We start from the raw sequence: 11,325 nt of genomic DNA on the forward strand, positions 1-11,325 counted from the left end.
GAAGAAGAAGAAGAAGAAGAAGAAGAGAAAGAAGAAGAAGAAGAAGAAGAAGAAGAGAGAAGAAGAAGAAGAAGAAGAAGAAGAAGAAGAAGAAGAAGAAGAAGAAAAAGAGGAGAGATGAGAAGAAGAAAGAAAGGACCCCGACCCACGACCCCCCCGCCCACGACCCCCGACGCCCGACTCCACCAACCCCCGAGGCCCGATGCCACCAACCCTCGACCCTCGACCCCCGACGGCACTCACACTCGACTCCCGACCCCCGACACCCGACACCACGGACCCCCGACCACCGACACCCGACTCTCGACCCCCGACGCCCGACGCCACCAACCCTCGACGCCCGACGCCACCAACCCCCGACCCTCGACCCTCGACCCCCGACCCCCGACGCCACGGACACCCGACTCCCGACCCACGATGCCCGAGACCACTGACCCCCGACCCCCAACTCCCGACGCACGACACCACTGACCCCCGACCCCCGACCCCCGACGCCCGACACCACTAACCCCCGACCCCCGACCCCCGACGCCACTAACCCCCAACCCCGGGCCCCTGACACCTCTTTGGCCTCTTGTTGATCGAAAAGACCCCAACCCCCGACACTAGTGACCCTCGACCCCCGACGACACTGAGCCCCGACCATCGACGCATTTAACCCGACTCCCGACCACCGACACCCGACACCACCGACCCTCGACGCCACTAAGCCCCGACCCCCGACACCTCATCTACTTACTGTTCAATGAGAAGGTGCTTTTCGGCCTTCTAGAGGCCCACGGGGTCATAGTTTTGTAAATTATGAGTTAGGTCACATATTTTCCGATTATGTTAATTACAAAAACATCATATTTGTGTTGATCGCGTGAATTTCAATGTGAAGTTGTTCGACGGCCTGCACGTGCGTTGGACGAGCACCGCCCTTGCATTTGTTGGTGAGCACAAATGACTTCTCCTCCTACCCCCTTAATTTGCTCTGTCCCGGTCTTCGTGCCGATGAAACATGCTAGCTATAGGTTTCTTCAATCATGAGCATGCGTGACCAGTATGCGTCTCCCGTTTGAAAGGGCGACATCTATAAATATGCATTTCTTTGCATATTTATAGCCGCCATCCTTTCGAATTGTCCAACATTATCCATGGACAGCCCGAGTATGTGTAGATTGGGTTTTCCCGTATGTTGTGCTCCGGATCCGATGCGGAATTTCGTCAGTCCCTCCCCTATTGTTCTCCGGGTACATATCCTCTCTGCTTATTGCCGAGACGTGTATCAGGAGAACAGCGGGGAGGTGCTGCCGAAATTCTGTGTCGCATCTGGAGCAGAGCATGGGAAAACGAACCCAGTCTACACATACTCGGGTGGGATTTGGACCTATCTTTACCTATTAGCGTGTAGATTGCATGGACGTAATAAAACTAACAAACTTGATTAGCTTATGAATATAGATGATGAATTATATATTTATTTCTTGTGCCCCCATAGGTAGCTAGGCAACATGAGTGATCGTGCTTGGATGTACACTGGTCACCCTAGTCATAAAGACATGACCCATGAATGGTTAAAAAAAACGAGGGGGTTTGTGAGAGCCGCATTTGCAAATGTCCAGCAAAAAACATGGTGCCCCTGAGCCAACTGCGACAACTGGAAAAAGCAGACATAGTTTGAAATCGGTAAACACCTGCAGAAGTCGGGTTTTACGCCTAATTATACGGTGTGGACTTTTCATGGTGAGTCTGACCAACGTGCCAGAGCTGAGGTGATTCGTCGTCGCACCGACGAACAAGCATGGTTCCGGGATTGAAGACATGGTGCAAGACTTTGATGATGCTCGGGATTCGGACGATGAGATGGAGGAATCTGCAAAGGCCTTCTATGAAATGTTGGAGTCTTCAAAACATCCCCTCCACGAGCAGACTGAGCTTTGTCAACTGGATGCCATCGCGCAAGTAATGGCTCTAAAGGCTCAATTCAACCTAGGCAGAGAATGCTATAACATGATGATGATGATATTTGGACGCTTTCTACCCAAAGGCCATGTACTGCCTGCAAACCTGTACCAGTCAGAGAAAATCCTCCGTGTACTTAAGATGCCCTATGAGAAGATACATGCCTGTGAGAATGGATGTGCCTTATTTAGGCTTGAGTATGCGGCCTTGAACTATTGCCCCATTTGCAATTCTTCTAGGTATATTGTGGTAGACAACAGTATGGGTGAGAAGAAATAGACCAAAACCTCCATTAGTGTTCTTTGGTATCTGCCAATCGTACCAAGACTTCAACATCTTTTCATGGTCGAAGAGACGGCCAGACAGATGACATGGCACAAATTGGGCAAAACAACCGAACTAGATGCGGATGGGAACAAGCTGCTGGTTATGGTTTTGCGTGGAGGCACTTCGATGCATTACATAAGGTTAAATCGGAAGATCCAAGGCAACCTAGAGTTCCATCAGCACGGATGGGTTCAATGTGTATGGTATGACGGCAACACAATACAGTTGTTGGCCTGTATTTGTCATTCCACTAAATTTGCCACCCGGAGAGATTATGAAAAGAAAGAACATTTTCCTGACGTTGATAATTCCAGGGAACAACTATCCGGGGAAGAATATGAATGTGTACATGCTTCCGCTTAAGGATGAGTTGCAAGAAGCCTGGGATAATGGGATCACGACCTATGACGCGGCTACCAAAACAAATTTCAAAATGCATGTGTGGTACATGTACTCGACGCATGATTATCCGGCGTTTGCGCTATTCGCTGGCTGGTGTGTGCATGGAAGGTTCCCGTGCACCACATGCAAGGCAGCTCTTCAGTTCCGTTGGCTGCAGGCTGGTCGCAAGTATTCTTGCTTCGACATGCATAGACAATTCCTGGATCCTGACCATAAGTTCAGAAAAGACAAGAAGAATTTCATCAAAGGTAGAGTTGTCAAAAACACTGCACCAGCTGCGTTGACAGGCCAACAGACCCTTGATCAGTTACACGCTCTCGAGCCTGATCCTTTGCGTCCAGGATACTTCAAAGGGTAAAATACGGAACACGCTTGGACTCACAAGTCATGCTTATGGGATCTGCCTTACTTCAAAGACCTCCTTTGCCCACACAACATCGACCTGATGCACACTGAAAAGAATATTGCGGAGGCCATTTTTTGTGTATTGTTCGGCATAGAGGGGAAGGCTAGAATCGACCTAGAGGCTCTATCTGATAGACTGTTGCAAAACTTGCGACAACGGAAAGGAAAGCAAAGCATAGCGAAGCCCAAGGCATGGTTCAATCTTGAAAGGCCAGCTATGAGGAAAATGCTATTGTGGGTGAAAATGCGGTTGATGTTCCCCGATGGGTATGCTGCGAATCTAAAGAGGGCAGTGAGTCTTGAGAAATTGAAAATATATGGGCTCAAGAGTTATGATTGGCACATATGGATTGAGCGGGTAATGCCGGTGATGTTGCATCGCTTTATCCCTGAGGATGAATGGCTAGTACAGGCACAGCTGAGCTATTTCTTCCATTCTCTTTGTGCGAAAGAACTATCGCATGGCATGCTAGATGAAATGGAAGAGTTGGCGCCGGAGTTGATCTGCAAATTAGAAAAGATCTTTCCACCGGGCTTCTTTAATCCAATGCAACATTTGATTTTGCATCTCCCGACCAAGGCAAGAATGGGGGGCCCGTTCAAAATCGATGGTGCTACTCAACTGAGAGGATGCAGAAGACACTTCGAGCTAAGTGTAAAAATAAACGTAGAATTGAAGCATCGATGGCCAAGGCATTCATTACTAAGGAGGCGACAAACTTCATGACAGCACACTACGAAGCCAAAAATCATCATTTTGTATAACCCAAAGCCTCGGTACAATGTTGGCGATCCAAAAAAAGTTCGATCCAACCTCAGCCTATTCAAGGGTAAGCTCGCACCATCCGGTGCTTCGAAAGGGAAATCGTTGGATGTCGAAGAATGGCGGACCATTTCTTTGTATATCTTCACCAACCTAACAGAAGTGCGGCCGTACATCGAGTAAGTTCTCGATAATTTATTGTTCCGCAACTTCTAATTGCTTTGAACTACTCTTATTCCCGGATATTTGATATAGTCGATACGTCGCCGAATTCTCGGATGGAGCGGTCATTGAAAAGGATTCCGTCGAAGAGTATGAGCTTCTCGCAAAGCATGGACGCGACTATCCCGGTTTCATCTCTTGGTTCAAACAAAGGGTAATTAATTACCATTAAGGGCCCATTCGATTTCTTGGTCTAATTGGCGGCTAATGCATCCATTGTTTCGTATTAAACTTGTAGGCTGATGTAGAGTCTATGGACACCGAGTTGAGACAAGTCGCTAATGGTTTTGACTATAAGGTCCGTTCATTTGACAAATACAACATCAATGGGTATGACTTTCCTACCTTTGGCAAAGAGCTATCTATGCCCGACCTAAAGACTACAAATTGTTCTGTCTCTGCTATCGGCGAAGGAGACACCGAGTATTATGGAAGAGTTGAAGCAATTTATGAACTTCTATTCTATGGTGAAAACCCACCGACAGTCGTAGTCTTCAAATGTTATTGGTTTGAGCCGAGGGAGACTAGGAGGACTCATGAACATATAGGACTAGTCGAAATCAACCAAAACACCCACTTAGATGTTCCCGATGTCTATATTACAGCTCAACAGGCGACACAAGTTTTCTATCTTCTGTGGGCCTGCCAAACTGATCCAAATCTCAAAGGTTGGGATGTCGCTTATGAAGTGCCACCACATTTTAGACCACCTACCCTCAATGAAGAGGATTACGAACCTCACATTAACCCAGACACATATGAAGGAGAGTTCTTCCAAGAAACACGTATGTCCAAGAAACGTTTCAAGAACCGCTCTACTTCACCCTAGAACATTGAAGTAGACAGCGAAAGTGAATCCGTCTTAACCCCTGAGCCCGAAAAGGAAGAGCTGGAAGAAGAAGAGGTTACTGCTGCGGATGACCTGTCACTTCTTTACCGATTACATAATGGTGGCCTTCCACATGTTCTTCGTGATAGTGATGATGATGATGCATTTATTGATGATAGTGATGATCATGATGCATTTATTGACCCCGAAGCATATATAGACGAGCACGATTGTTATTAGTTCATGTCAGGTATTCAACTATTATACTATATATAAATTTTGAGTTCATGTTAGGTATTCAATTTTTATTAGTCATGTTGGTATTTATGACGATGATACACTTAGATTATATACATTTTATTACTCATGTTGGTATTTATGTTGTACTAATTTCATTTACTCTTTGTCATGACAGGTGTTGAAAGATGGTGGGAAAGGGTCGAAAGCACTCCACGGTTCCTTCTTTGTCGGCGGGTGATGGGATGGGTACTTCCATTCCTGCCTCGCCTCTTTGGAGAGCGTTGCTCTCTACTCTGCAAGGAGCGCCCCCCGTGAGAGGAGGTCGACCCCCGCGAAGCCGAGAGGTACTAAAGGTACACGTTGTATTCATGTTGGTATTTATGTTGTACTCATGTTGTATGCATATTGGTATTTATATACATTTTATTACTCATGTTGGTATTTATGTTGTACTGAAGGTACACGTGGCCGCGGGAGAGGTAGGGCGGTGGCTGCCACGCCTTCTGAGGTGGAGGCTACACAGTCTCGGCGAACACCCCAAGCTGATTCACCTGAGCACAGGAGTTCTAGGGTGGATTCGTCTGAGGTGGAGGCTACACGGTATCCGGTTCACGAGCCTCGGGTCGACGAGCCTTCGACCCACGAGACTCGTGTCCCAGAGGCTTCATTCCAGGCGACTCCGGAGCAAAGCAGGGATGAGCGTATGTCTCAAGAGACCCAGTGGGATACCTGGGCTGAGTCAAGTGGCCATGCTGGTAGCGATGAGTAGCTGGGTGAGGGGGCTACCGTCTACTAGCGTGGTAGTTCGAGGCTCTCGCTCGTGCCGGCGACCCCCGAGCAGAGGTGGTCGATTAGGCCAAATGGGGACAAGTAAGTTAATTTACTCTTATTTAACCTTTTGTCTTCGTGTTTTCTCAAATATCTAATGTTTTGGCTCTGATTTGTCATAGTGTGGGGGTTGGATTGTTGCCAAGGGTGTCCGCAAGCCCAACAGTGTCCTTGATGTGCTTAGCCGTAAAAACTTCCCAGGGTTTGTTACGTTGCCCGGTCGGGAGCGAGAGGTAGGAATGACCTGGGAGCACTACTTGGGTGAACCGGCCCCGCCGGAGGTGGAGATCGACGGTGTTTTGTGTGACACGAGGGCGGACATGGTGATCCGAAAGTTTTGGGTAATTTCTCCTTCACACAATTATAAATCAACCATAGCTATTTATTGTACTAATCCGTGTTGTCTCATTCGCAGACCTACTACAGGTGTGAGGAGGGATACGAGGAGGACGCGGCAAAGGTTATCGAAACCGAATGTCGCCGCCTACTTCAAAACTTTCGGCACGAGGCTCAGGTGCAGGCTGTTCGAGACTACTATGCCACGCGGCGTATTAGGATTGACAAGGCGAAGTGCCGTGATGCTAAGATGGAAAAGGAGCATTACATGAAGGTAATTACATATTATTAAGGCTTTGTAGTTAGTTTCCTTGATTTGGTTCTTACGTGCTCAAATTTCTCTTTGTTAACTTAGGTGCCCCCGAGATGGTGTGTGGATAAGATGGATTGTTGGGAGGCCTTGGTCAATCAGTGGTGCTCCGAAACGTGGGAGGCCAGCCACAACAACGCCAAGGAGAGGCGTGGCAAAATGGTTTGTGTGCCACACCATCAAGGGAGTGTCAACTTAATCCAATTTGGTGAGAACTGGGTATGTGGTTTGCTTCATGCCTCATTCAATTCATTCTTAATGCTATCTTGAGCCCTTTACTAATACAATTTTCCTCTCTCTCTCTTTTAGGCGCGTCACAATAAGACGGAGGTGCCACAAATGTACGACCTCTATGCGATGGCCCATACTGCCTCGTACAAGAAGGTCAAGGCATACTCTGAGTCTGACCTCGAGCATCCAGAAAACTTCACCAACATTTCCTCCCACCACAAGCTCGTGAAGTACAGAGATCACGGGAAGGCGAGGAAAGGGGAGGACTTTAACCCGAGCGAGGGGCCTATTTATCCAGAGCTGGTGATGATAGCTGGCAACGGGAGGCCCCATGGCTCGATCGCCATTGGAGACGGCCTGATACGTTGTCCTAGCACTCTCTGACGGATAAGGGAACGCCAAACGTGCTCTTGTCCGGAGATAACACGTCGTCCACGGCCAGTCGAGCTCGCCATCAAGGTTAGTTTAATGGACTCAACTATCTTTCTGCATTATGTTGTGCGTTGGAACCAATATGATTACATTGCTAACAATGAGTTGTGTTGCAGGCTGCTATTCAGAAAGAGAGAGAGGTAATGCAGACGACTATGGCGGAGAAGGATAAGGAGATCAGGGAGTTGGAGGAGAGGACGACTGCATTGGTGGAGGCGGAGAGGGCACGGAATGATGCGTCTAACAGGGCCATATACGGGCTCTTCGTGGTAAGTTTCTTCTTCATGTTATTTCAAATCTTGCAATTGAATGTCCGTTTCATTAATAAATAGAAAGTTTGACTTGTCAAAACCAAATGTACAGTCTATGTGCGAGAAGAGTGGCCAAGTCCCTCCGCCGATGCCAGTTATTAACGTGGCGGGGACGGTGAGTTTCATTTCAGTGCAGTGATTTTAAGAGTGTCCTCATGCTAACGACACATTGCAAACGATGTTTGGTGCAGAATATCTCCCGAAACGCATCGCACGACCCTTCTATAGGGGAGCCTTCTCCAGGGCAGCCTTCTCCAGGTGAAACAAGCCAGAGCCACCGTGCTTCACCGCCGTGATGACGATAATGGTATGTTATTTCTAGTGTTTTCATAAAAAATTAGCTAGACTTCCATCTAAATGACATAATAAGCATAGTTTGCTCCGGAATGACCTATTTTACCCAAGTTAGCTCCGAAACGACCTATAGTTAGCTAAGTTCTCTCCTAAATGACATAATTAGGCTTACATAGCTGCAAGATGACCTATTCCCCCTAACTTAGTTTTTAAATGGCCTATAATTAGCCTAGCTAGATCCAAAATGGCTTAATAAGCATAGTTTGCGCCGGAATGACCTACTTTACCCAAGTTAGCACCGAAACGACCTATAGTTAGCTAGGGTTCCACCTAAATGACATAATTAGCTTCGTTAGCTCCAAAATGGTCTATTTAATAAAACATGACCAATACTTAGCTAATTATCCTTGAAATGACATAATTAGCTCCAAAAAGGCATTCTTAACTAATTTAGCCCGAAGAAGGGGACAAGTGGATAAGAAAGAGGAAAAATGAAAGGAAGGAAGAAGAAGAAGAAGGAGAATAAGGAGAAGAAGAAGGAAAAGGATCTCCTCCTTCTCCTTCTTCTTCCTGCTTCTTCCTCCTTCTCCTTCTCCTTCTCCTTCTTCTTTTCTTCTTCTTCTCCTCTTCCTTCTCCTTCTCCTCCTCCTCCTCCTTCTCCTCCTTCTTTTAATTCTTCTTCTCTTTCTCTTCTTCTACGTAGCTTAGACTCATCCAAGAAAGACTAAATTGGCTAATTATCCTACAAAATGACATAATTAGCTTTGTTAGCTCCAAAATGACCTATTTAATAAAAAATGGCCTATAGTTAGCTAAGTTCTCTTCTAAATGACATAATAAGGCTTACGTAGCTGCAAGATGACCTATTCCCCCTAACTTAGGTATTAAATGGCCTATAATTAGCCTAGCTAGATCCAAAATGTCTTAATAAGCATAGTTTGCTCCGGAATGACCTATTTTACCCAAGTTAGCTCCGAAACGACCTATAGTTAGCTAGGGTTCCACCTAAATGACATAATTCGCTTAGTTAGCTCCAAAATGTCTATTTAATAAAACATGACCTATACTTAGCTAATTATCCTTGAAATGACATAATTAGCTCCAAAAAGGCATTCTTAGCTAATTTAGCCCGAAGAAGGGGACAAGAGGATAAGACAGAGGAAAAATGAAAGGAAGGAAGAAGAAGAAGAAGAAGAGAAGAAGAAGAAGAGAAGGAGGAGGATAAGAAGAAGGAGAAGAAGGAGAAGAAGAAGGAGAAGGAGCTCCTCCTTCTCCTTCTTCTTCCTGCTTCTTCCTCCTTCTCCTTCTCCTTCTCCTTCTTCTTTTCTTCTTCTTCTCCTCTTCCTTCTCCTTCTCCTCCTCCTCCTCCTCCTTCTTATTTTACTTCTTCTTCTCTTTATCTTCTTCTATGTAGCTTAGACTCATCCAAGAAAGACTAAATTGGCTATTTATCCTACAAAATGACATAATTAGCTTAGTTAGCTCCAAAATGACCTATTTAATAAAAAATGACCTATAGTTAGCTAAGTTCTCTTCTAAATGACATAATAAGGCTTACGTAGCTGCAAGATGACCTATTCCCCCTAACTTAGGTATTAAATGGCCTATAATTAGCCTAGCTAGATCCAAAATGGCTTAATAAGCATAGTTTGCTCCGGAATGACCTATTTTACCCAAGTTAGCTCCGAAAGGACATATAGTTAGCTAGGGTTCTACCTAAATGACATAATTAGCTTAGTTAGCTCCAAAATGGTCTATTTAATTAAACATGACCTATACTTAGCTAATTATCCTTGAAATGACATAATTAGCTCCAAAAAGGCATTCTTAGCTAATTTAGCCCGAAAAAGGGGACAAGAGGATAAGAAAGAGGAAAAATGAAAGGAAGGAAGAAGAAGAAGAAGAAGAGAAGAAGAAGAAGAGAAGGAGGAGGATAAGAAGAAGGAGAAGAAGGAGAAGCAGAAGGAGAAGGAGCTCCTCCTTCTCCTTCTTCTTCCTGCTTCTTCCTCCTTCTCCTTCTCCTTCTCCTTCTTCTTTTCTTCTTCTTCTCCTCTTCCTTCTCCTTCTCCTCCTCCTCTTCCTCCTTCTTCTTTTACTTCTTCTTCTCTTTATCTTCTTCTATGTAGCTTAGACTCATCCAAGAAAGAGTAAATTGGCTATTTATCCTACAAAATGACATAATTAGCTTAGTTAGCTCCAAAATGACCTATTTAATAAAAAATGACCTATAGTTAGCTAAGTTCTCTTCTAAATGACATAATAAGGCTTACGTAGCTGCAAGATGACCTATTCCCCCTAACTTAGGTATTAAATGGCCTATAATTAGGCTAGCTAGATCCAAAATGGCTTAATAAGCATAGTTTGCGCCGGAATGACCTATTTTACCCAAGTTAGCACCGAAACGACCTATAGTTAGCTAGGGTTCCACCTAAATGACATAATTAGCTTCGTTAGCCCCAAAATGGTCTATTTAATAAAACATGACCTATACTTAGCTAATTATCCTTGAAATGACATAATTAGCTCCAAAAAGGCATTCTTAACTAATTTAGCCCGAAGAAGGGGACAAGTGGATAAGAAAGAGGAAAAATGAAAGGAAGGAAGAAGAAGAAGAAGAAGAGAAGAAGAAGAAGAGAAGCAGGAGGATAAGAAGAAGGAGAATAAGGAGAAGAAGAAGGAAAAGGATCTCCTCCTTCTCCTTCTTCTTCCTGCTTCTTCCTCTTTCTCCTTCTCCTTCTCCTTCTTCTTTTCTTCTTCTTCTCCTCTTCCTTCTCCTTCTCCTCCTCCTCCTCCTTCTCCTCCTTCTTTTAATTCTTCTTCTCTTTCTCTTCTTCTACGTAGCTTAGACTCATCCAAGAAAGACTAAATTGGCTAATTATCCTACAAAATGACATAATTAGCTTAGTTAGCTACAAAATGACCTATTTAATAAAAAATGGCCTATAGTTAGCTAAGTTCTCTTCTAAATGACATAATAAGGCTTACGTAGCTGCAAGATGACCTATTCCCCCTAACTTAGGTATTAAATGGCCTATAATTAGCCTAGCTAGATCCAAAATGGCTTAATAAGCATAGTTTGCTCCAGAATGACCTATTTTACCCAAGTTAGCTCCGAAACGACCTATAGTTAGCTAGGGTTCCACCTAAATGACATAATTCGCTTAGTTAGCTCCAAAATGTCTATTTAATAAAACATGACCTATACTTAGCTAATTATCCTTGAAATGACATAATTAGCTCCAAAAAGGCATTGTTACCTAATTTAGCCCGAAGAAGGGGACAAGAGGATAAGAAAGAGGAAAAATGAAAGGAAGGAACAAGAAGAAGAAGAAGAGAAGAAGAAGAAGAGAAGGAGTAGGATAAGAAGAAGGAGAAGAAGGAGAAGGAGCTCCTCCTTCTCCTTCTTCTTCCTCCTTCTTCCTCCTTCTCCTTCTCCTTCTCCTTCTTC

This window comes from Hordeum vulgare, chromosome 2H (genome assembly GCF_904849725.1).
Source record: "Hordeum vulgare subsp. vulgare chromosome 2H, MorexV3_pseudomolecules_assembly, whole genome shotgun sequence".
NCBI lineage: Eukaryota > Viridiplantae > Streptophyta > Magnoliopsida > Poales > Poaceae > Hordeum > Hordeum vulgare.